The following is a 24,987-nucleotide window of genomic DNA, read 5'->3' as shown; positions in this document are numbered from 1 at the left end:
CTAGAGAAATGGAAATAAAAACAAAAATAAACAAATGGGACCTAATGAAACTTCAAACCTTTTGCACAGCAAAGGAAACCATAAAGAAAATCAAAAGACAACCCTCAGAATGGGAGAAAATATTTGCAAATGAGGCAACGGACAAAGGATTAATCTCCAAAATTTATAAGCAGCTCATGCAGCTCAATAACAAAACAACCAACAACCCAATCCAAACATGGGCAAAAGACCTAAATAGACATTTCTCCAAAGAAGATATACAGACTGCCAACAAACACATGAAAGAATGCTCAACTTCATTAATCATTAGAGAAATGCAAATCAAAACTACAATGAGATATCATCTCACACCAGTCAAAATGGTCATCATCAAAAAATCTAGAAACAATAAATGCTGGAGAGGGTGTGGAGAAAAGGGAGCCCTCTTGCACTGTTGGTGGGAATGTAAATTGATACAGCCACTGTGGAGAACAGTATGGAGGTTCCTTAAAAAACTACAAAAAGAACTACCATATGACCCAGCAATCCCACTACTGGGCATATACCCTGAGAAAACCATCATTCAAAAAGTGTCATGTACCAAAATGTTCATTGCAGCTCTATTTACAATAGCCCAGAGATGGAAACAATCTAAGTGTCCATCATCGGATGAATGGATAAAGAATATGTGGCACATATATACAATGGAATATTACTCAGCCATAAAAAGAAACGAAATTGCGCTACTTGTAATGAGGTGGATAGACCGTATGCTAACACATGTATATGGAATTTAAGAAAAAAGTTGTGAAGAACCTAGGGGTAAGACAGGAATAAAGACACAGACCTACTAGAGAATGGACTTGAGGATATGGGGAGGGGGAATGGTAAGCTGTGACAAAGCGAGAGAGAGGCATGGACATAGATACACTACCAAACGTAAGGTAGATAGGTAGTGGGAAGCAGCCGCATAGCACAGGGAGATCAGCTCGGTGCTTCTTGACTGCCTGGAGGGGTGGGATAGGGAGGGTGGGAGGGAGGGAGACGCAAGAGGGAAGGGATATGGGAACATAGGTATATGTATAACTGATTCACTTTGTTATAAAGCAGAAACTAACACACCATTGTAAAGCAATTATACTCCAATAAAGATGTAAAAAAATAAAATAAAAAATAAAATCTTCTTTTGTAAAGCATCAAAAAAAAGATAAGAAAATTAAAACAATAGTTTAATTTAAAACTTATTCAATTAAGAGAAAGATTATAAAATATTGCATAAAGTGATTTTTTTTTTTAATACAAAGTTTCATTCTGGTCTGTGCTCTGGGCGAAAAGTCTACTTGGAAATAGATAAGTAAGAATTATGGAGGACTTTTCAGAAGTAAGTGCACATGGCTCTCTTCAGTGTTTCATAAAGCTGATTTTCCACAAAGTTTTAAGAAAGGAAGAAGGAAAAGATGAGACAGGAAATACAAGTCCCTAATGACTCCTCTTTTGACCCACAAATCCAAGGAGAGGATGAGAAAGCACAAAGTTAAACCAACGTAGTTCAAATTTTGCTAGAATTAAAAGTTCTTTACTTAATGGAAAAAAGGAAAGCTGTGAGTTTATATTTAGATTTCTTAAATCCTAAAGAGAATAGGAACACAGAGTTTATATTTTTCTCCTTTTTTTCCTGACTTTTCTTTTTTTTTTAATGATGATTTAGACTCATGATCTTTTAAAATAATATATATGTCTCTCTTCATCATTTTCTGAACATAGAAAAAAAAACCCCACTGGTAAAGACTTGATGCAATTCTTCCTTTAAGAGTTTAAGGAAAGAGTCTTCCTTTATAATACAAAATTTGCTGTCTATATAGTGTGAGTCAAATTAAAAATTGGCCTTGTACTATGTGTGTTACCACCCTCTTGACTAGGAAAATTCTAGAGATCAAAACAACCATTTATTTTCTCCACTAGACACAGCGGTCAAGATCCAATAGTGTGTCACTGTGAGCTCTGTTGCAAGTAATTCGTTACTATTAATAGTTCAAATTTTGCAAATGATTTACTTTTGTTTGTAAGTTAGAGGGAAGTCAAGGTTATCCTGAAATGTCACTCTCACTCAGCTGCATTCTGATATCCTTCTCTGAGGAGAGAAGGGGAGGCTTTCTAACCAGGATGCCAGTGAGCGAATGTCACCCACTGTTTGTTTCCAGAGGTAAAAAGGTTGAAACCACTTCATCAGATTCCGGGCAGACAGCAAAATACCCTGTAGATATCGAAAGCAAGGTGCCATCTGAAAGTGAAACTAGAAAATCAATGCAAGACGGATGTGGTCAGAGACATGTAAGGTCATTCTTAAGAATAAGGTGTATGGGGTCATGCACTAAGAGAAACTCCAGGAACCTCTCGTCGGGATGAGTGCATCATGCCCAAAATCAGTAAATATTTGCAGGGCTCAATGTCCCTCGCTCTGAATGATGTGCTCAGAAAGTGCCCTTCTGAGTCTTATTTGGTTTTACATGTTTTTTTTCTTTCGGCAAAAAGTGTAAGTATCTAGGAGTTTTGACGTTTGTAATTTTGTCATTAATTAATAAATTAGCATTCTGGTCTTATGACCACATGAAATGTACTGACACTCTAGTTTGTTCCAGATCCTGTGCTAGGCACTAAGTTCACCCAGATACTTAAGAAAGAGTCTTCTTCTCAAGGGAATTCCCATGAGAAATTAAGTAATATGAGTTTGTTCCTGAAAGGTTAATATACTCCCTCTATGTGCTCAAAAAATCATGTTTATGAGCCTACAAAATCGAGGAACAGACTGGATTGTGGTGAATCCATCAAATGAAATAGCATCTAATGAAGCTTCATGAGGACCAAACAACTGATCACAACTGAAAAAAATCCCACATCACAGTTTTCTTTGTGTATATATAAAGTTTTAGGCATCATGGAAAGTCATTGTCACTGAGCTAAAACTCACATGATCTGAGTCCACTGCTTATTAGCTCTATGACTGTAATGACTGTAAATAAGTTAACATATTTGAGACTTGGTTTTCTTACCTACAAAATGAGATGAATCATTCTTCCCATTACTCCACACCAATGTTGTGAGGATGGAACGCATGGGGAGAAGCAAGGGACGAAACTCTATTCCAACATAGAGTTATAACCAACAGCCACTGTGTGCCAGGCAGAGTGTTAGACGATTTCCGCCTGTTCTCATTTTTAACCCTCACAGCAACCCTCATTTTAGGCATTATTGCTTTAAAAGTTGACTTTCTAGGTCACATCATGTAGGGGCAGAACTAGGATTTGAAAACCCAACTATCTGCCTGCAGGGTGCTTGTCTCCATCACTTCACCCTGCCTATATCATACCTGAGTCAATTGTGTGAAACGTCTTTGAAAATTGGAAGCTGTTCTACTATTACCATCCCAAGTCAATGATCTGAGAGTGAAAATGTCCCCTAAGTCACTTAATCTGTTCCTCTGCTCATGGCAAGTTTTCTACTTGAAGGTTATTGTCTTTTTTTTTTCTGTGATTAATTCTTACCCATTCTTCAAGCTGACTATAGTTCTCTAGGCAACAATGATCTTTCCTTCTTATAAAGTCTGATATATCTATGCTATTTCACTGTCTCATACACTTAATATGTTGTATTTTTAGTTATTATTTTACATGTGTCTTGCTTCCTCAGCTAGACTGAAATTTCCAGTGGGTAAAAGAATGCCTTGGTACTCCTCTAGGACCAGGTCATTGTAGCATCAAGCCATTAAAAACATAGGTTTTCAAATGTTTGAGTTTTAATTGATATATTAAAAAATATTATAAGACAAAGGCCAAAATGATTACTAAAATAGGCAATCTAATTTACTTTTAAAAGAACTTTAAATGTTTATCTCACCTATTTATAGGCAACGACATTCATTTTTACAATCATTTTTCTCATATGCAAAATACTACCAGGTTATAATAAAAAATATGCTATTGCCTGCCACTGTTATTATTTTTGTGTGTATATCTCCCTATTTTTTCTCTATGTGACTATATTTATAAAAATTGAATTAAAAAAACTTGACTGGGCATATACTCAGAGAAAACCATAATTCAAAAAGACACATGCACCCCAATGTTCACTGCAGCACTATTTACAGTAGCCAGGTCATGGAAGCAACCTAAATGCCCATCGACAGAGGAATGGATAAAGAAGATATGGTACATACAGACAATGGAATATTACTCAGCCATAAAAAGGAACAAAATTGGGTCATTTGTAGAGACATAGATGGACCTAGAGACAGTCATACAGAGTGAAGTAAGTCCAGAGTGAAGTAAGTCAGAAAAAGAAAAACAAATATCGTATATTAACTCATATATGTGGAATCTAGGAAAATGGCACAGTTGAACAGGTTTGCAAGGCAGAAATAGAAACAAAGATGCAGAGAACAAATTTATGGACACAAAGGCGGGGAAGTGTGGCGGGGGATGAATTGGGAGATTGGGATTGACATATATACACTAATATGTATAAAATAGTTAACTAATAAGAACATGCTGTATAAAAATAATAAAATTAAATTAAAAACAACAGAAAAACTTGAATGTCAAGGAATTTTATTTTATTATATGATGTTGACTTATAATCTATAGAGAACATATTCCATATTATTGTATAGTTTCTCATTGCATCATTTTAATGGATGTATATTTTTTCATGTTTATTAATTGGCTTTGTGTTTCAACATTTTGGTCAGCTCACTGATTGAACTCTTTCCTCAGTTCTCTATTTTTCTCACCACAGCAACCATTACCAGATTACTATATACCCCTACAGAGTTAGTCTGTTTATGTAGACGCTAACTATAGAAATCTGTATATCCATCTTTTAAAAAACAGTAATGGAACCATACTATGTATACTGTTCCTTACCTAGCCTTCTCATTCAATAATACATTCTGGAGATTGTTCCACATCAATACAAGCAGGGGAGAGGCTTCAAGATGGCAGAAGAGTAAGATGCAGAGATCACCTTTCTCCCCACAGATACATCAGAAATACATCTATATGTGGAACAACTCCTACAGAACACCTACTGAATGCTGGCAGAAGACCTCAGACCCCCCAAAAAGCAAGAAACTCCCCCACGTACCTGGGTAGGGCAAAAGAAAAAACAAAGAATAAGGACGGGGCCTTCACCAGTGGGAGGGAGCTGTGAAGGAGGAAAGACTTCCACCCACTAGTAAGTCCCTTCGCAGGTGGAGACTGTGGGTGGCGGAGGGGGGAGCTTCGGATCCGCGGAGGAGAGCACAGCAACAGGGGTGTGGAGGGCAAAGCGGAGAGATTTCCGCACAGAGGATCGGTGCCGACCGGCACTCACCAGCCCGAGAGGCTTGTCTGCTCACCCGCCGGGGCGGGCGGGATCTGGGAGCTGAGGCCCGGGCTTCGGAGGTCGGATCCCAGGGAGAGGACTGGGGTTGGCTGCGTGAACAGAGCCTGAAGGGGGCTAATGCACCACAGACAGCCGGGAGGGAGTCCGGGAAAAAGTCTGGACCTGCCGAAGAGGCAAGAGACTTTTTCTTCCCTCTTTGTTTCCTGGTGCGCGAGGAGAGGGGATTAAGAGCGCTGCTTAAAGGAGCTCCAGAGACAGACGCGAGCCGCAGCTAACAGCGCGGACCCCAGAGACGGGCATGAGACGCTAAGGCTGCAGCTGCCGCCACCAAGAAGCCTGTGTGCGAACACAGGTCACTATCCACACCTCCCCTTCTGGGAGCCTGTGCAGCCCGCCACTGCCAGGGCCCCGTGATGCAGGGACAAATTCCCCGGAAGAACGCACAGCACGCCTCAGGCTGGTGCAATTCCCCGCCGGCCTCTGCCGCCACAGGCTCGCCCCGCACTCCGTGCCCCCTCCCTCCTCCCGGCCTGAGTGAGCCAGACCCCCCGAATCAGCGGCTCCTTTAACCCCGTCCTGTCTGAGCAAAGAACAGATGCCCTCAGGCGGCCTACATGCAGAGGCGGGTCCAAATCCAACGCTGAAACCTGGGAGCTGTGCGAACAAAGAAGAGAAAGTGAAATCTCTCCCAGCAGCCTCAGGAGCAGGGGAATAAATCTCCACAATCAACCTGATGTACCCTGCATCTGTGGAATACCTGAATAGACAACGAATCATCCCAAATTGAGGAGGTGGACTTTGAGAGCAAAGATATATTATTTTTTCCCCTTTTTCTCTTTTTGTGAGTGTGTATGTGTACATTTCTGTGTGTGATTTTGTCTATTTAGCTTTGCTTTCACCATTTGTCCTAGGGTTCTGTCTGTCCGTGTTTTTTGTTGTTGTTGTTGTTTTTACTTTTTAAAATTTATTTATTATTATTTTTTAGTTTTTATTTTAATAACTTTATTTTTACTTTTTTTATTTTATCCTCTTTCTTTCTTTCTTTCTTTCTTTCTTTCTTTCTTTCTTTCTACTGTTTCTCCCTTTTATTCAGAGCCGTGTGGATGTAACGCTCCTGGTGCTCCAGCCAGGAGTCAGTGCTGTGCCTCTGAGGTGGGAGAGCCAACTTCAGGACACTGGTCCACAAGAGACCTCCCAGCTCCACGTAATATCAAACAGCGAAAATCTCCCAGAGATCTCCATCTCAACACCAAGACCCAGCTTCACTCAACGACCAGCACGCTACAGTGCTGGACACCCTATGCCAAACAACTAGCAAGACAGGAACACAACCCCACCCATTAGCAGAGGGGCTGCCTAAAATCATAAGAAGTCCACAGACACCCCAAAACACACCACCACACATGGACCTGCCCACCAGAAAGACAAGATCCAGCCTCATCCACCAGAACACAGGCACTAGTCGCCTCCACTAGGAAGCCTACACAACCCACTGAACCAACTTTAGCCACTGGGGACAGACACCAAAAACAACAGGAACTATGAACCTACAGCCTGCAAAAAGGAGACCCCAAACACAGGAAGATAAGCAAAATGAGAAGACAGAAAAACACACAGCAGATGAAGGAGCAAGATAAAAACCCACCAGACCTAACAACTGAAGAGGAAATAGGCAGTCTACCTGAAAAAGAATTCAGAAGAATGACAGTAAAGATGATCCAAAATTTGGAAATAGAGAAAATGCAAGAAATGTTTAACAAGGACCTAGAAGAACTAAAGAGCAAACAAACAGTGATGAAAAACACAATAAATGAAATTTAAAATTCTCTGGAAGGGATCAATAGCAGAACAACTGAGGCAGAAGATCAGATAAGTGACCAGGAAGATAAAACAGTGGAAATAACTACTGCAGAGCAGAATAAAGAAAAAAGAATGAAAAGAATTGAGGACCATCTCAGAGACCTCTGGGAAAACATTAAACGCATCAATATTCAAATTATAGGGGTCCCAGAAGAAGAGAAAAAGAAAGGGACTGAGAAAATATTTGAAGAGATTATAGTTGAAAACTTTCCTAATATAGGAAAGGAAATAGTTAAACAAGTCCAGGAAGCACAGAGAGTCCCATACAGGATAAATCCAAGGAGAGACATGCCAAGACACATATTAATCAAACTATCAAAAATTAAATACAAAGAAAACATATTAAAAGCAGCAAGGGAAAAACAACAAATAACACATAAGGGAATCCCCATAAGGTTAACAGCTGATCTTTCAGCAGAAACTCTGCAAGCCAGAAGGGACTGGCAGGACATACTTAAAGGGATGAAGGAGAAAAACCTACAACCAAGATTAGTCTACCCAGCAAGGATCTCATTCAGATTTGATGGAGAAATTAAAATCTTTAGAGACAAGCAAAAGCTGAGAGAGTTCAGCACCACCAAACCTGCTTTACAACAAATGCTAAAGGAACTTCTCTAGGCAAGAAACACAAGAGAAGGAAACGACCTACAATAACAAACTCAAAGCAATTAAGAAAATGGGAATAGGAACATACATATCAATAATTACCTTAAATGTAAATGGCTTAAATGCTCCCACCAAAAGACACAGAGTCGCTGAATGGATACAAAAACAAGACCCGTATATATGCTGTCTACAGGAGACCCACTTCAGACCTAGGGACACATACAGACTGAAAGTGAGGGGATGGAAAAAGATATTCCATGCAAATGGAAATCAAAAGAAAGCTGGAGTAGCAATTCTCATATCAAACAAAATAGACTTTAAAATAAAGACTATGACAAGAGACAAAGAAGGACACTACATAATGATCAAGGGATCCATCCAAGAAGAAGATATAACAATTGTAAATATTTATGCACCCAACATAGGAGCACCTCAATACATAAGGCAAATACTAACAGCCATAAAAGGGGAAATCGACAGTAACACATTCATAGTAGGGGACTTTAACACCCCACTTTCACCAATGGACAGATCATCCAAAATGAAAATAAATAAGGAAACACAAGCTTTAAATGATACATTAAACAAGATGGACTTAATTGATATTCATAGGACATTCCATCCAAAAACAACAGAATACACATTCTTCTCAAGTGCTCATGGAACATTCTCCAGGATAGATCATATCTTGGGTCCCAAATCAAGCCTTGGTAAATTTAAGAAAATTGAAATCATATCAAGTATCTTTTCTGACCACAACACTATGAGACTAAATATCAATTTCAGGAAAAGATCTGTAAAAAATACAAACACATGGAGGCTAAACAATACACTATGTAATAACCAAGTGATCACTGAAGAAGTCAAAAAATACCTAGAAACAAATGACAGTGGAGACACAACGACCCAAAACCTATGGGATGCAGCAAAAGCAGTTCTAAGAGGGAAGTTTATAGCAATACAATCCTATCTTAAGAAACAGGAAACATCTCAAATGAACAACCTAACCTTGCACCTAAAGCAATTGGAGAAAGAAGAACAAACACACCCCCAAAGTTAGCAGAAGGAAAGACATCATAAAGATCAGATCAGAAATAATTGAAAAAGAAATGAAGGAAATGATAGCAAAGATCAAAAAAACTAAAAGCTGGTTCTTTGAGAAGATAAACAAAATTGATAAACCATTAGCCAGACTCATCAAGAAAAAAAGGGAGAAGACTCAAATCAATAGAATTAGAAATGAAAAAGGAGAAGTAACAAGTGACACTGCAGAAATCCAAAGGATCATGAGAGATTACTACAAGCAACTCTATGCCAATAAAATGGACAACCTGGAAGAAATGGACAAATTCTTAGAAATGCACAACCTGCCGAGACTGAACCAGGAAGAAGTAGAAAATATGAACAGACCAATCACAAGCACTGAAATTGAAACTGTGATTAAAAATCTTCCAACAAACAAAAGCTCAGGACCAGATGGCTTTACAGGCAACTTCTATCAAACATTTGGAGAAGAGCTAACACCTATCCTTCTCAAACTCTTCCAAAATATAGCAGAGGGAGGAACACTCCCAAACTCATTCTACGAGGCCAGCATCACCCTGATACCAAAACCAGACAAAGATGTCCGAAAGAAAGAAACTACAGGCCAATATCACTGATGAACATAGATGCAAAAATCCTCAACAAAATACTAGCAAACAGAATCCAACAGCACGTTAAGAGGATCATACACCATGATCAAGTGGGGTTTATTCCAGGAATGCAAGGATTCTTCAATATACACAAATCAATCAATGCGATACACCATATTAACAAATTGAAGGAGAAAAACCATTATGATCATCTCAATCGATGCAGAGAAAGCTTTCAACAAAATTCAGCACCCATTTATGATAAAAACCCTCCAGAAAGTAGGCATAGAGGGAAATTTCCTCAACATAATAAAGGCCATATATGACAAACCCACAGCCAACATCGTCCTCAATGGTGAAAAACTGAAAGCATTTCCACTGAGATCAGGAAGAAGACAAGGTTGCCCACTCTCACCACTATTATTCAACATAGTTTGGGAAGTTTTAGCCACAGCAATCAGAGAAGAAAAAGAAATAAAAGGAATCCAAATTCCCTTTGGAAGAAGGAGTAAAGCTGTCACTGTTTGCAGATGACATGATACTATACATAGAGAATCCTAAAGATGATACCAGAAAACTACTAGAGCTAATCAATGAATTTGGTAAAGTAGCAGGATACAAAATTAATGCACAGAAATCTCTGGCATTCCTATACACTAATGATGAAAAATCTGAAAGTGAAATTAAGAAAACACTCCTATTTACTATTGCAACAAAAAGAATAAAATATCTAGGAATAAACCTACCTAAGGAGACAAAAGACCTGTATGCAGAAAACTATAAGACACCGATGAAAGAAATTAAAGATGATACAAATAGATGGAGAGATATACCATGTTCTTGGATTGGAAGAATCAACATTGTGAAAATGACTCTACTACCCAAAGCAATCTACTGATTTAATGCAATCCCTATCAAACTACCACTGGCATTTTTCACAGAACTAGAACAAAAAATTTCACAATTTGTATGGAAACACAAGTAGATTTGGTCTCATTCTTCTTAATGACTGTATACTATTCCATGGTATGGATTTTACATAATTTGTATAATCAAGTCCCTATATAATTAATTTCTTACTTACATGATTTGCTATATATATATTTTTTCTTTTTTCCAAATGATCCATCATATCTTTCCTAACAAGATTCATTCATTTTTCTCCCTAAAGGCTTTGCTTCTGAATCCCTCCATTCTTGGGTTTCTGTCTGCTGATTTCTCTCTGTGCCACATGCAATGTTGACACCCTGGCAGTACTGCTCACCTCTCTCCTGGAGTCCACTCTTCATTAGATACTATAATTTGTTCTTACTTTATTAACTCCTTCATTTTGCTCTAGCACATTTTCCAATAGCTAACTTTAAAAGTGCATCTGGATATTTAGATGTCCAAGCTGTTTATTTTGCCTTTATATTTATTTTGGTTGAATATAGAATTTCATATAGAAAATATCTTTTGTCCAAATTTTGAAGGTTTTGCTTCTTCAATTGTAGCATCCAGAGCAGTTATTAGGAAAGCCAGGGCCCTTCAGAACCTAGTACATTGACAGTTTTATCCTTCTTGGTTAAGTCTGTGAATATATTTTACTGTTATCTACTTTCCAAAACTGTTTTCCAGTCATTTTCTAATGACATTTCATATTCTATTTTCTTTAATAGAGTTCATTTATTATCCTCAGTGAAACCTGGGGAAGGTTTCATGTGTCATGTGTCAATTCACCATCTCTATCTCTAGAGTCCAATGTTTAACTATTGTGCTTCTATTGAATATTAAATTTCTAGTTTTTCACTTTTACAAACACTCGAACATCTTCATGGTTAAGTAGAAATCATAATTATTTCTTAGGTTATACTAAAGGTCAAACTCTTGCATAAAAGTGTTTACAAAATTTCTAATGTATTTGATAGATACTTCTAAGTGTATTCATTTCCTGTTGCTGCAGAACAACTTACCACAAAAAGTAGCACCTCACCCCACAGTTTCCAGGGGGTCAGGAGTCTGAGCCTGGCTTAACTGGGTCCTCTGTTCAGGATCTCACAAGGCTGCGATTCAGGTGTTGGTCAGGAATACATTCCCATCTGAGGCTCAGGATCCTCTTCCAAGCTGACATGATTGGCAGAATTCATTTCTTTGGAGCTATAGAACTCACGGTGGCTTATTTCTCCAAAGCCAAGAGGAAATGGAGTAGCTGAACTCAGGGAAGGTCTAAGCCTTCTTTTAAACTGATTAGGGACCTTGATTTCACCTGTCAAATTCCTTTACCTTGGCCATATAATGTAGCATAATCATGAAAATGACAGCTATCATATCCTACATCTCTCCGACACTGAAGAGAGGGGAATTATACAGGGCACGGACAACCGACAGGAGGAAGGAGAAAGGGGATGGGTCTTGGAGGTCATCTCAGAATTCTGCCTACCACAGCAAGTTACCCTAAGAAAAATCTATGTATTGTAAATATATTCCAGTTTTTAAATCATTGTAATTAATTACATTAAAATCCAGAGAAGTATAAGAACTATTTACTCAAATTACATTTACTCTAATTTTTCTGCCAGTTAATTTATGTTTTCCTTACTTATACAACAGAATTTTGACAAACCTCTACCTATTACCTTCCCTCTGTTTACCATAGCTTTCAAAAGACCCTATTTAATTCTTAAATGAAGTCCTATCCAGTTTTCAAAAACTAGAGGAAAATACAGTAGCATTGTTTCTGGATTTTTAACAAAAATGTCATTAGACATTCAATGACCACCAGGCATTCCGCTGGTCAGTGAGTATTAAGAATGCAGAAGTAAGTAAACCAATGTTCTTGGTCTTGGGTGCATCCAGCCTAGAATAACAGTGACAAGTATAATAAGTTTTCCAGTGAAGTAAAGAATTCCTGAGAAAGGGATTATTGAACATGAAATCAGTGGAAGCACTCACAAAGGAAAATGATGATGAACTTCACTGTGTAAAAAGTTATGTCAAATTATTTTTCAATACCATTAAAAACACTTGGAAAGATTGAATATATAAATACATTTGCATAGTATCAATATAGAATACATACACACACACATACATACATATAATCAACAAATAAATCAGTAAAAACATGAAAGCATAAATCAGAAAAATTTTAAAGGATACAGATCCAAAATTCAAAGAAAATACAAATGACCAATAAGTACTTGAAAAGTTATTCTATCTCACCAGTAACTGAACAAATATACAGAAGGACAGTAAATAGAAAATATGAAAAATTTTATCACTAAGTACTGGTGAGGGTGTGACAAGCTAACCTCTACTATACATTATGTGGAAGAATAAATTGGGCAACCATTTGTGAAAGGAATGTGTCAATATAAAGGAGAATGAAAGAGCTTCATGCTTTGGTCCTATAATTCCACAAGTGAAAAAATTTGAAGGAAATGAAGATTTCAACAATAAAGGAATTTTAAGTAAATGAAATATTATACTATCATTAAAAATGATGTTTTTTAAACTATTTTAGTGATGTGGGAAAACAAATACATTGATATGTTAAATTTAAAAAGTCCACAACAAAATTGATCACTTGTAAGCTATATATATATATATATATATATATATATATATATATATGAAAACTTGAAGATAAATACACCAAAAATTTTAGCCATAATTATCTCAAATACATAATTATATAGTTTTTACTCTCTTATTGCATATATTCTATGTTAAGAAAACATTCCTAAAACAATAGTAATAGGTCCATAAAATTACAAAGTTGATAAAGAGAATAGGAAAATTTAATGTCTTTAACATCTACCAAAAAAAAAGGCCTGGTCAGAATTAAAGCCCTGAAATTTCAGGGACAATATTAAAATGCAGCGTGTGAGCATGAATCTACTTCATGGAGAGGGAGTGGGTCACAGCGACATGTTCAGAGAGCTACCAACAAGGTAGACCAGATGGATGAGAATCAAGAACTGGAAAAACCAGCCCAGCTAGACGGGCATTTTCTGGCACAGTCTGATTAATTCTAACAAAAGACAGATCTCATTTTATGAACCATAATATACATTTTAAATATCAGTCAAACCTTTGTCTTAACAACTGTTCTAGTTTGGAGGCTGTGGATTAAAAGCAATGTACCCAGCTATTTATTGTTGAGTTCTTAAAGAAATAAAAAAGTAAAAGGTGAAATAAACTGGAATAGATTATCTATAAGAGAAAGCCTAAGATGAGTTATATGAAATTATATTTTCTCAAAAATTTTTATATAAATCATGTTAACAAACTTTCAAAAGTGTTTTTGAATTTTAAGGATTAATTGACATTTATATTCTAGTATATGATGAGTTATGATGAAGTTACTAACAAATTTTTCTTCATCTTCATAGAGGATTGAAAAAAAGCAAGAGAAAATAAGCTGAAATCATGAAAAGAGATATTTTTTTCTTTGCTTTCTTTTCTATTGAGGGAGGGGCATGAATTAAAAATCTGTGATTAAATGATTGCAACCAATTACTCAGATAAGTTTATTGTCTGGCCACCCTTGAAGATCTTCAGAATAATATACTCAGCAGTCGGACTTGTTTTAAGGTTTTCACCTTAAACCTAAACCTTCTGCCTAGGAACAGGAATGGACAGAATGAGCCGTTCCTCTCTCTTAAACTTCCTGTATTAATAGAATATAGCATGTTGTGTAAGACAGAGATAAAATAAATAACACAATATTTTAGTTTTGAAAAATAGTTAATAAATATTGCGTTAGAAAGATTCCAGGTACATATTGGACTGTTTGTTTTCAATTTCAAATCACATCTCTGAATGGTCAACCACAGTAGATGGACCTGGAGGAGGAGATTTGAGAGAAAAGATGTGAGGCTTGTGGGTGGGCCTTGCAATTGTTAAAGCATTAGTGAATGGGATCTTTTTCCTAGAGGAGAAATGCAATTTTGTCAGGAGAAAGAAGGAACTGTTTTTTTTTATGAAGCAGAATTCCATTCTAATTCTCTGAGCCTTTTACTATAACTGCCGTAGCATGTGTTTTAAATTATACTGTATGCATGTGTTCCCCATAAAATTAGCCATCATGACCCATTGTTCCACAGTCCTTCCTTTCATCACATTTTAGAGGCCTGTGTTCCATATTAGCAAATAACCCTTAGAGGAAATTATGCATTTTCCATACACCAGCTTTGTTACATATTTGATAACACTTATTGTATATTTAAGGATATGGGTCAATATATAAAATTTTTTAAATAATAAAACAAGTGACCGATTGTTTCCTCATGGCAAACAAACTAGGAAGTCAAACTGAATATATCTAACATCAATATCAAAACAGAATTAACAGCTCCACTGTTAACCCATATGCTCGTGAATATATAACTCCATCAATATGTTAACTAGGGTGAAGGCACATTGCCTGCCTTAGAACCCACTCAAATTCTTTGGGTTCTGAGTTTAAAATGAAATTTGAGACTTTTCAGGTTCAAGGCCCTTTTTGGTGCTGTAAAAATGTGCCTTCCTGGTTGAAAAAAACTAAAAGATTTTGGACACCAACTTGCTCACACAAAACAATATGATAAGTGTGAATGAATCAGTAACATATGGATTAGATTTTCCCTTTAAAAATCTATTATTTTTTTTAAACATTTTAAATGGAAAATTCATGGTAAAAACATGCATTGGATTTAGCCAGCTCTAAATCATTTGAAAAATATTTGTAAGGCATTTTTCTCTCAGTGGATATGTGGCAGCATTTCCAGCCCATAATGTTAGTGTAACTTCACTCTTTTCCCCAACCCTCCCCCAAGACCCTCAAATCAATACACAGGAGAAAACAAACTGCTGCTTGGTTCTCCTTCTCTTGCTCTTTTTCTCTCCTACTTCCTTGAGTATGTCCTGAAAACCTTTATGTATCATTTCCACTGCAATGGCACAGAAATTTTTTAATTAAATTGTGTTTCAAACTATTCTAAATGTAAAGCTCTAGGGAACAGTAGCAAAGGATATACATTAATGATGAAAAGAAATACATTTGTTTGTAGTTCAGAATGGACATCCCAAAGATGAGAAGTATTTTTTTCTTCTCCTCAATCTACAATCCATTAATCTATTAATCAAAATTAACTACTATAAGTATATTTTCCCTGAGTACCCAAGAGTAACAAATAAAAATACAACGAAATAAGAGAATATTGTAATGTTTCAAACCTCAGTATATTGTGGTGTCTGTGTATAAAATACTATTTTCTGTATTTGTTCCCCTTTCTTTGAAATGTTTTCTGTCCTCTAGTACCTAGAATTAAGCTTTGACACTAGAAAATTCCCTAGGTTGTAGTCAGTCCCACAAGTAAATTCACTTAATTGGCCAAATGGTTTCTGAAAACAAGATCGTATTATCCCTGTGAGTTTAGGTTTGCAATTCTGTTCAGTTTTCTAGAATTCTGCATATTTATTTCCTTGAGTTGTACACGTTTTCTGAATTTGGCCACAGGGCATTTTGCCAACTGCACGTTCTGAGAGTTGTACTGTCTTACCCACTCAGCTCAAACATTGCAGATGTCAGAGCTAGGTTTGGACTAGAGATCAGTATTTATTACTTAATGGATTTCTAATTTCAGAGTACAAAAAACAATATTCTGTTTCTTCTAAACAATAATTATCTTAGTATAGATGTGGCAGACCACCTATTTGTTTTAGATTCCATTCAAATAATACATGGGCATCGTATATGGAATATTGACTACCATACTGTATAATATCCATCTAGGTTATTTGTATAGAGAAAAAGTGAAGGAGACTATAGAAAAACAAGACTATAAGTTCTCATATTTTATGTGATGGTACAAATTCCACAATATTACAATACATTTATTTATGTAAAATCTAACTCTAAAGCCACGAATAGTTGCAATTCCTTGAACTGTAGCAGATTAATCCGTGAAGGTTGTCTCCCAACTCTCTAATTACAATTAATGAATCTAATTACCGTGATGATTTGAATATTATGCTTTTGTCTTATAATCTACTGTGCCTGTTTTCTGATTTCCAAGTAAAAGAATGTCACCCTAAAGTTTTCAAGAATGGTGAAAATTTCCTAAAGAATTTGAAATTCAACTGTAATAATGTTGAGTTTATTTATTCAACATTTAACCAAATGTACTGTCTACAAAGTATCAGATACTTTCCTACAATCTGAAGATTCTTTAATATCTACATAAATTTTATGCCATAAGTCTTGGGAAATACCTTTAGGTTATAACAATTATGATATTCTCTTTCATGTTTTCAAAAATTAGTGAATGAATTTTCAACTCTGTCTTCTCCAGATTTTCTGATTTACCTTTAACATAGTATTGAATGGAAGATTGATTTTCTTTCCATCCTCTTAAATGAAATTTTATTTAAGTGAAAAGGAAAATAGAAAACCCTGTTATAATTCTTGCTAAGTTCAATGTAAGTTTTCAAAAGCTGAGCATAGTAGTATCTTAATAGACGGATTGGGGATATTTTATTCCTACTGATCAATTCTAAATTAAGACTAAAGTATCACTCAAACTGAAAATAAGAACATCCTCAGAATGTCCTATTCCACTACCAATCAAGTTAAGAATGGCTCCTGTGCTTCACCCTGGTAACTTTTGGTTCCATGTAACTAAGAATAATCAAAGTGACCGGAATAATAAAACATTTTTAAATGATGATTTTTTCTAATTAACAGGTTATAATTGCAAACGTACATAAACCTAGATCCATGAATCAACAAATAAAAACAACTTTAGTGTCACTTCCCATCTCTAATGCCTTTTTTTCTTATTCAGCATCCTCCAAACCAGGAAAAAATTACAGTCATACAGTAATCGCTGCAAGTGACGCTGCATTTCTTTCAAGGTGAAGAGACAGGTACTTGCAGAGCGCAACACTGGCCATTCAGCCACTCATTTAAATTATTCATATCATCGAACGCAGAAACCCGAACGTTGGAGATAAATGTCAAAAGTAGTTGAGGGAGGAGCAAAGCTTCTAAAAGGGTGTGAGAGACAGAAATACTGGAACAAACATCCTGAGGTCTAGATGCATGGAATTATAGAGCCTTTAAATAGAAAGAAACCTCCATAATGCATCTAGTTGTCTCACTACTATCAAATTCCTGTCAGATAACTATGAGCTTCAGTTTACACCGTTTCAATGATGGAGAATCCGCTGCTTCACAAGGGCATCTGAATTCATTTTTTAAGAGCTCTAGCTATTTCAAACTTGTTACTTAATCTGCCTTACTACAAATTCTACTTCTGGGTCTGAGTCCTGCCCTCTAAAGTTAAACAGAAATCCACTCTACACATCATCCCTTCCAGTATATAAAAATAATCATCCTGTCTACCTTGTCTTCACTTCTTTGCTTCTACAGCGAAATGTCCTCAATTCATACAAATATTCCTCAGAGGGCTTGGCCTTCAACTCATTCCATCATCTTGATGGCCCTTTTGTCATTATCCTCTGGAAGGAAATAGTCCACCTGTGATTTAGCAAGAGTGAATTCAGTAAAAAATTAATACGCAAACATGTCCACTGTTTCATCTGAGTTTATTTAACCTGGTATTTTAGGATTACAAATGGATAAAGGATATCTATTGGCGAAGCATGGAAGATGTCCTCAAGGAAATCTGCTTGTATCACTAGTGGACTTAACATAGTAGCTGAAGATAATTTCATGTATCCAAGAACAAAGATCACTCTCACCCTTGCCTGTTTCACCATTAAAGTGCATGAGTTTTAAGGGTAGGGAAGGTACTCTGATACTGGAAGCAAATCTGCAGAACCAGATTACACTGGTACCATTCATAAAGTTTGTTGCTACTCAGAATCCCCACCCTCTCCACAAATACGTACACAAATCCAAAAGGCAAACTTTACTATTAATTACCTTAATTAAACACCAGTATTACCTTTTCCAACCAGCATCCTCAAAAATCTAAATAGTCCCATCAGCAGAAAAGGTCTGTAACACTAAGACTTTCTTTCCCTCACCACAAGGTGTGGCACCCAACAAGTTAGCCAAGAGAAGGAAGAATCAATGCGTTTCACACAATCCCAACAATTCTCTACTGAACATTGAAAAAGACAAAAGGCAGGTTGTGTGGTTTTGTTTGTTTGTGTTTTTGACTTTGGAAGCCACAGATCCATGGACTGGGGCAATGGGGATAAGTAGCTATGGCCAACCAGTAGACATTCCTTGGCCGAACACAAGACTAGATGGCAGCATGTCACTGAGTAGGGTAAAGAGCTAGTTATTAGAAGGTGACTCATGTTGAGCACCAAAATAGGTAGTGATGGTTGTCACAATCACAATTGTGTACATAGAGCTTAGCACTGCTTATCTAACAAGGAGAACAACCAGTGATCATGGCCATAGCAAACATTCACAGCTGCACTCCCATGCCCCAGTGTGGAGCACATGAGAATCCCCAAAGGGCTATAGATACTCATGGACTTGAATGAATGGGAAGATATCAGAGCTAAGAGTTGATTGGAACATTTGGAAAAAAAAAAATTTTTTTTTCCATGCTTGGGACCTAAACACTATCCAGCTCTCCTAGATATGCACACATACAAATGTACACATAAAACCACATGCATCTCACAGCCCAAACTTCTATGCCCTCATTGGGCTGCTGAAGAAGCGTATTAACCAAAACATAACAAAGAGACCAAATTTTGGTCCAGGGACTGATGGAAAACACATCTCTCCCAAAGGCTTTGGGAACATTGATAAACATCAAAAGGAAAGACCTGATTGGTATAGGAGCTCAACTGGATGATGGTAAATGAATACTAGTAGAAAAAATAGTGTAAACTTTTTTACAATTTCCCATTGCCTGCAATTCCTTTTCTTAGCCCCTATATGTCAAGCTCTAATTATTTTTCAAAATCACTTCACATTTAAGCTCATTTAGCGCTGGTCAACTAAAATTCCAAGATAGATTTCAAACGAATTATTTTCTAGACATGTCTCTTCTCTCTCTGAACCTGACCTAAATGCAGTTCTCAACTTTGATTCCTGTGAGATTTTATCTTATTAGTTTTTGTCCATTATTTGAGCCTATTGAAATAATTTTTCATCTTGATTCTCTCATCCATTATATTATCTCTCATTCTCATCACTGTATAAATTGGTTGATAAGTTATCCCTGAGGTCCAAATGGGACAATAACAAATAGAAAATGTTATTTAAGAAGTGATTTTATTCAGTCTATTGACTTTTGAGTACAACCCATTTGCCTACTTCTGGTCTAATTAATGTACAGGTTATGAACTGAGGCTTTGTCTAAAGACTAATATATATAACTTTGGGGACAAAGCATCATTAACCACGATTTGTAAATGATCATCAATCAAACTACTCTCCTTATTTACTTGCACTTTTATTAATGCACTTAACTTTTCTTTATTCATGTACTTCCATTCTTCTATAAGACACTCTCTGAAATGTTTAATAGTTCAATTCATTGAAAGGAAGAAAGAAGAGAGCTAAATTTATGATTCTTCCATTGGATCCAGGAACTTTGTCTGACATATTATACTTGACATCCTTCCTCCCCATTATCCTATGCATAATGTTTTACTCTAATATTGTTTATAGATGAGGAAGCTGAGATTCTAAAAAAAAATTATGGGCATTGGCTAAAACCACAGAGCTGATCATCTATGGCATAAAATCAGGTTGATCTGCTTTCAAAGCATGCCTGGCTTGCTTTCCATGGAGTGTATACTCAACCCACTTAGCAAGTAACCTTTGATGATTTGTTTTAAGACACTGTGCAAAGAGCACCCAGAATACAAACATGAAAAACACAGCAGAAGTAAAAATAGTAAGTATCAGACAGGTATAAGAATGTCTAGAGTACATGATGAATGGGATTGGCAGCAGGAAAGACACAAACACTATGCTTGGGAAAAGAAGAGAAGGAAAACTACTTTTTACTGGAAAGCTGTGTTTGTTTCATGCCACTCCTTTCATCTAGACTTGCATCCCTGACTGCCTGGATCATTCTAGCTTCTCCCCACATCCTTTCCCTACTGTGGACCACTGTCCAGTACAGGAAAATGGAACATGCTTTGGAATCAAGCACAGCTGGATCTGAAATCTGTTCCAGTCTCTTTCCAATGACCTTGGGCATGTTGCTTTATCTTCTAAGTCTCAGTTTCTTTCTTGGGAAAATTTTCACATTAACATATAAACACAAGTTGTCATAATAAATGATGCATGTTGCATTGTTCAGGGTATGTGTTCAGCAAAGGATTTTTTCATTCCCTTACTATCTCTCAAGCTAACTTTCCTTGTGCACTTTTTTATGTGTTATGTGCAATTTCTGAGTTTGGGTGTTACGTTTCATTTCTCTGCTTAGAACAATTTATTACTAGATTTGCCTTTCCTTTCATATACACTTTCCTGTGCGGGATTGATAAAACCCTCCCTAATCCAGTCTTTCCTACCTATGGACCCTCACACCCCCAACTCTGTATTAATCAGAACGAGACCCCCACTGACTTATGACAACACCTCACCTTCATCCTAGTTTCAGAACTTTTGAGCACTTTTTTCTTCCCTTTTCCCTCTGCTTATTCATCACACAAATCTTGTTCATCTAAGACTCAGCTCTGATTCCACCATAGTTACAGTTAACTACTCCCACCTTTACTGATTTTTTCTTCCTCCTGTGAGTGCTCGCAGTGATTAGTGTCCATGGAAAAGAATTTAACACTTCATTTTCAGCTCTTCTCCCAGACTCCAGGTTTTTTCCCTTTAGACCCCACAGTTAGGCCTCCCAACTTTATCCTGTCCCAATTCTCAGGCCAATCTGGAGGTAAGACCTACAGGCCTGCAGGTATCGTTCAGACTCAGACTGCGCTTCATGCAACTGGTCCAGCACAAGACCCCTCAAGCCCAGGACCCCAGACCAGCACAACTTACTAAGTTTCTACACTGTTCCCTGAGTCTGTTCGATGGCATCCCCTAGGTTCACCTTGGATATCAATGTATTTCCAATTTATCTGTTCCCTTGTTCCCTAATGTTGGCTCAGTGCACAAAACTGGATGCCTGCATTGTCCGTCAGATAATCCCAGCATTCAAAGCCTGCTTGGACCCCACCTACCTCATGCATACACTTCTCCCCTATTGGTTTCTTTGCTGCTCTTGCCAGTTACGCATCTCCCAAATAAATATAATAATAAGAAGAGAGAACCTCTGATGGGTGTGCACCTTGTTTTAGGCACCTTCTAAAAGCTTTACATATCTTATATCCTTTAATCTTTACATCAATCCTAAGCTTATTAAAATGAAAACTGATGCTGTAAAGGATAACTTTTCCCAGGCCATACAGCTAGTAAGTGAGTGATATAAGATAGGCTACAAAGCAAGTCATGCTGTCTCCACAGCCTGCCCTCTTAGCATTAATCCAGAATTGAGAGTTGTGCCACATCACATCCGTCAAAGGAATCCCTAAAAGGTGATCCATGTTGTCAGGTTGAACTCAGGACATGATTTTAGCCTATAGCTTAGCCACTACTCTGTGCTTCATTTTGCCCAACTGAAAATCCTTGAAACCAGACTTGGGCCTCATGCCCCAGTTCTACGATTCAAGCGGGCCCCTACTACAGGGTTAGTCTCCAGTGTCTGGCAAGCTCAGCTGGACAGTTCTTGTGACATTCTCTCTCATGTCATAAAAAGGGAAAAAATCTTAATTTGAATATATGTTTCCTGACATTAGATAGTGTGCAATCTAATTGGCTGTCACACTATCACACTATCCTATCTCTGCAGCAAATACTACAGAATATATGTGATGTGGGAGCCTGTACGTGCGCACGCGTGCACACACACACACACACACACACACACACACACCCCTAGGGAGCAATGTCTAAAGTCTTCAATTAATTTTAGGAGGTGTTTGGAAGAAAAATATTTCTCAGATGAAGAACACAGGAAGCAGGAATAAAGAAAATGGAAGTTATGATAGGAGATTCAATGCATGACCTCTCCAAGAGTGGATTTAAGTCAGGACATTGGTGCCACCTTTATTGGCTGCATAATTCTGGGCAACTGAAACTCAGTGTTCTTAACTGTAAATTGGGAATAATAATTCAGACCTACTGCAATGTCTCATGGGAGGGATAAAAAAGACAATGCATAGGAAAACACCTGTTACCTTTCAATTGCTATATAAACACTTGTATTGAAACCGCTCGATTTTTTTTTGCACTTCAAACAACCCTACTGAAAATATCACCTCACATTCCACAAACTTAAATAATTGCAGACATACAGCCTGGACGTACACATACAAAGTTAAATGCCCTAGTACATAAAGGTTGGAGTGGTTTTTAAGTACTTTAAAGTTTGTGGGGGGAGAAATAACTTGGTGAATTATTCTCTTTATTTTGCATGTATAGAGTCAACCATGGTCTTACTTCTCCCAGCTCAGACCTCAGCCTCTGTTTCTCAGCAGTTCTTAAACAGTGTTCTCCTTGAGGGGACAGTCACCTGAGAAAAGTGCCCTTGGTTACATTTCTATCCCCAGGCTAATCCTGACAAAAGTCTCTCATCAAGTTCCTTCATTTCACTGCACAGAAATTCAGTGTATTAGACAACACGTTCAAAAATTCAAGTAAAAACAACATTTGTATTCCTTTATTTTAAAACATCCACATTAACTTCTTTCTTAGTGGTTTTCCTATTGGTCACAGAATGATGCTAAATACTTGAAAACAGTTCTACTCTGATTACTAGAATAGCTTACTCTTTTCTATCTGATACAGGGCTAGGATTCCATCTTGAGTCTGGGAATAACTCTGAGATGGGCTATAGGAGCATAAAAACACATTGTCATCATTTACTTCAAAACTTCATTTGAAAGTGTTTTAAATCCTAGAACATCAGGGAAGTGTCAGCAAAACCTAAATTTGGTATGGCATCTGAGAATCACAAGATTAGAGTCCTCTGTTGAAAAGACACTGAAAACACTATTGTTCTCAGATGTATGTGCTGTGAATGTGCTAAGAGGCTGCAGCTAAGGGGCTTGGCCTTGATGAAGCAGCAGAAACGTGAAATGCCAAAACAACTCTTTGCTTTCACAGAATGAGCTAGAATTACAAGAGATCATAGGCAAGGAATTGTAATCATGTTTGGTGTTTTAGAGTATTAAGTAAAATGAACAGCCCTGGTTTTATGTTCGGAACTATTCTATAGGAAAAAGAAAATGGCTGAATTAAAAGCAACAATAACAAATGATTTGTTTGAGTCATAGCACTTTTATTTGAGATTGTTGCTTAAGAAAGATTGCTTTAATTGTCACTTAGGAAAATAGATATTAATGATTTGGGGGCTGTTTTTCTTCCCCATCCCTGGCAAAGAAAATGGACCTAATTTCGCAGAATTTCAGATCTGCTATCTTTTTGGCTGAGCTAAGAAGATAAGGATTGATACTTTTTTTTGGTAGAGATAACTTAATATATGGTTAAAGCATGCTGCCAAAAAAGATGTGAAAACATACAAAATTTTTTTTTTTCTTTTTTTTTTTTTGTGGTACGCGGGCCTCTCACGTTGCGGAGCACAGGCTCTGGACGCAGCTCAACGGCCATGGCTCAGCAGCCATGGCTCATGGGCCCAGCCACTCTGCGACATGTGGGATCTTCCCGGCATGTGGGATCTTCCCGGACCGGGGCACGAACCCGTGTCCCCTGCATCTGCAGGCGGACTCTCAACCACTGTGCCACCAGGGAAGCCCCCATACAAAATTTTGATGGAGAATTTTCCTTTATCGGTGACAAAATGTAGTTATGATTATCATGTTTAGGCTTATGAACAAATTTCTGGTCACCATTTTCCAGCCTTAAACTTGTTTATCTCTGGCTCCCTACAGTAAGAGGGAACAGCCTCTAAATTATTCAGGGAAGGCTGTTGAACACTACATGATATAGTGGAGAGATTTGAGGTCATTATGTCTTAGCAAGGGGTTCTGCTCCAGATACAATAATTGGGGAGCAATTTCGTTAACAAGTGCCATTTTGAGACCTATTTCATCCTCATTTGACTACATAGAGATAAATATTAATCAGAATCCACTTATTTAGATTTTCCTATCAAGGTAAGCAGAGACATAATTCAGCTGTGAGGAAGTTTCGCAGACATCAAGGAAAGATTATTTTAAACAGTAAGCAAATTCAGGCCCTGTTGACAAAAGCAGTTCATTAGAATGAACTAGCCCATTCTTAACTTCCCTGGCAGCCAGGGGGGGACCAGAGTAGTCCATTAAAAGACTGAGGAGATAGAATCTTGCATTACCTAAAACTGACTAATGAGGAATGGCTAAGAATTATGAAAATGATACCATCCTATCAATGTCCTAAAATCCGTAAGACACCATGAAGGGCTCTACTGCTCAGCCTTTATAACAGCAATCATGCATTTTGGAGTCAATGCTCTTTCTAACCCACATAAGAAACACTAAACTTTCAGCCTTACCTAATGTGAGACAAAAT

The sequence above is a fragment of the Monodon monoceros genome, unplaced genomic scaffold (assembly GCF_005190385.1).
Source record: "Monodon monoceros isolate NGI ecotype Baffin Bay Population unplaced genomic scaffold, NGI_Narwhal_1 Super_Scaffold_15, whole genome shotgun sequence".
NCBI classification, from domain to species: Eukaryota; Metazoa; Chordata; class Mammalia; order Artiodactyla; family Monodontidae; genus Monodon; species Monodon monoceros.
Note: the sequence above shows the minus strand (reverse complement) of the source record.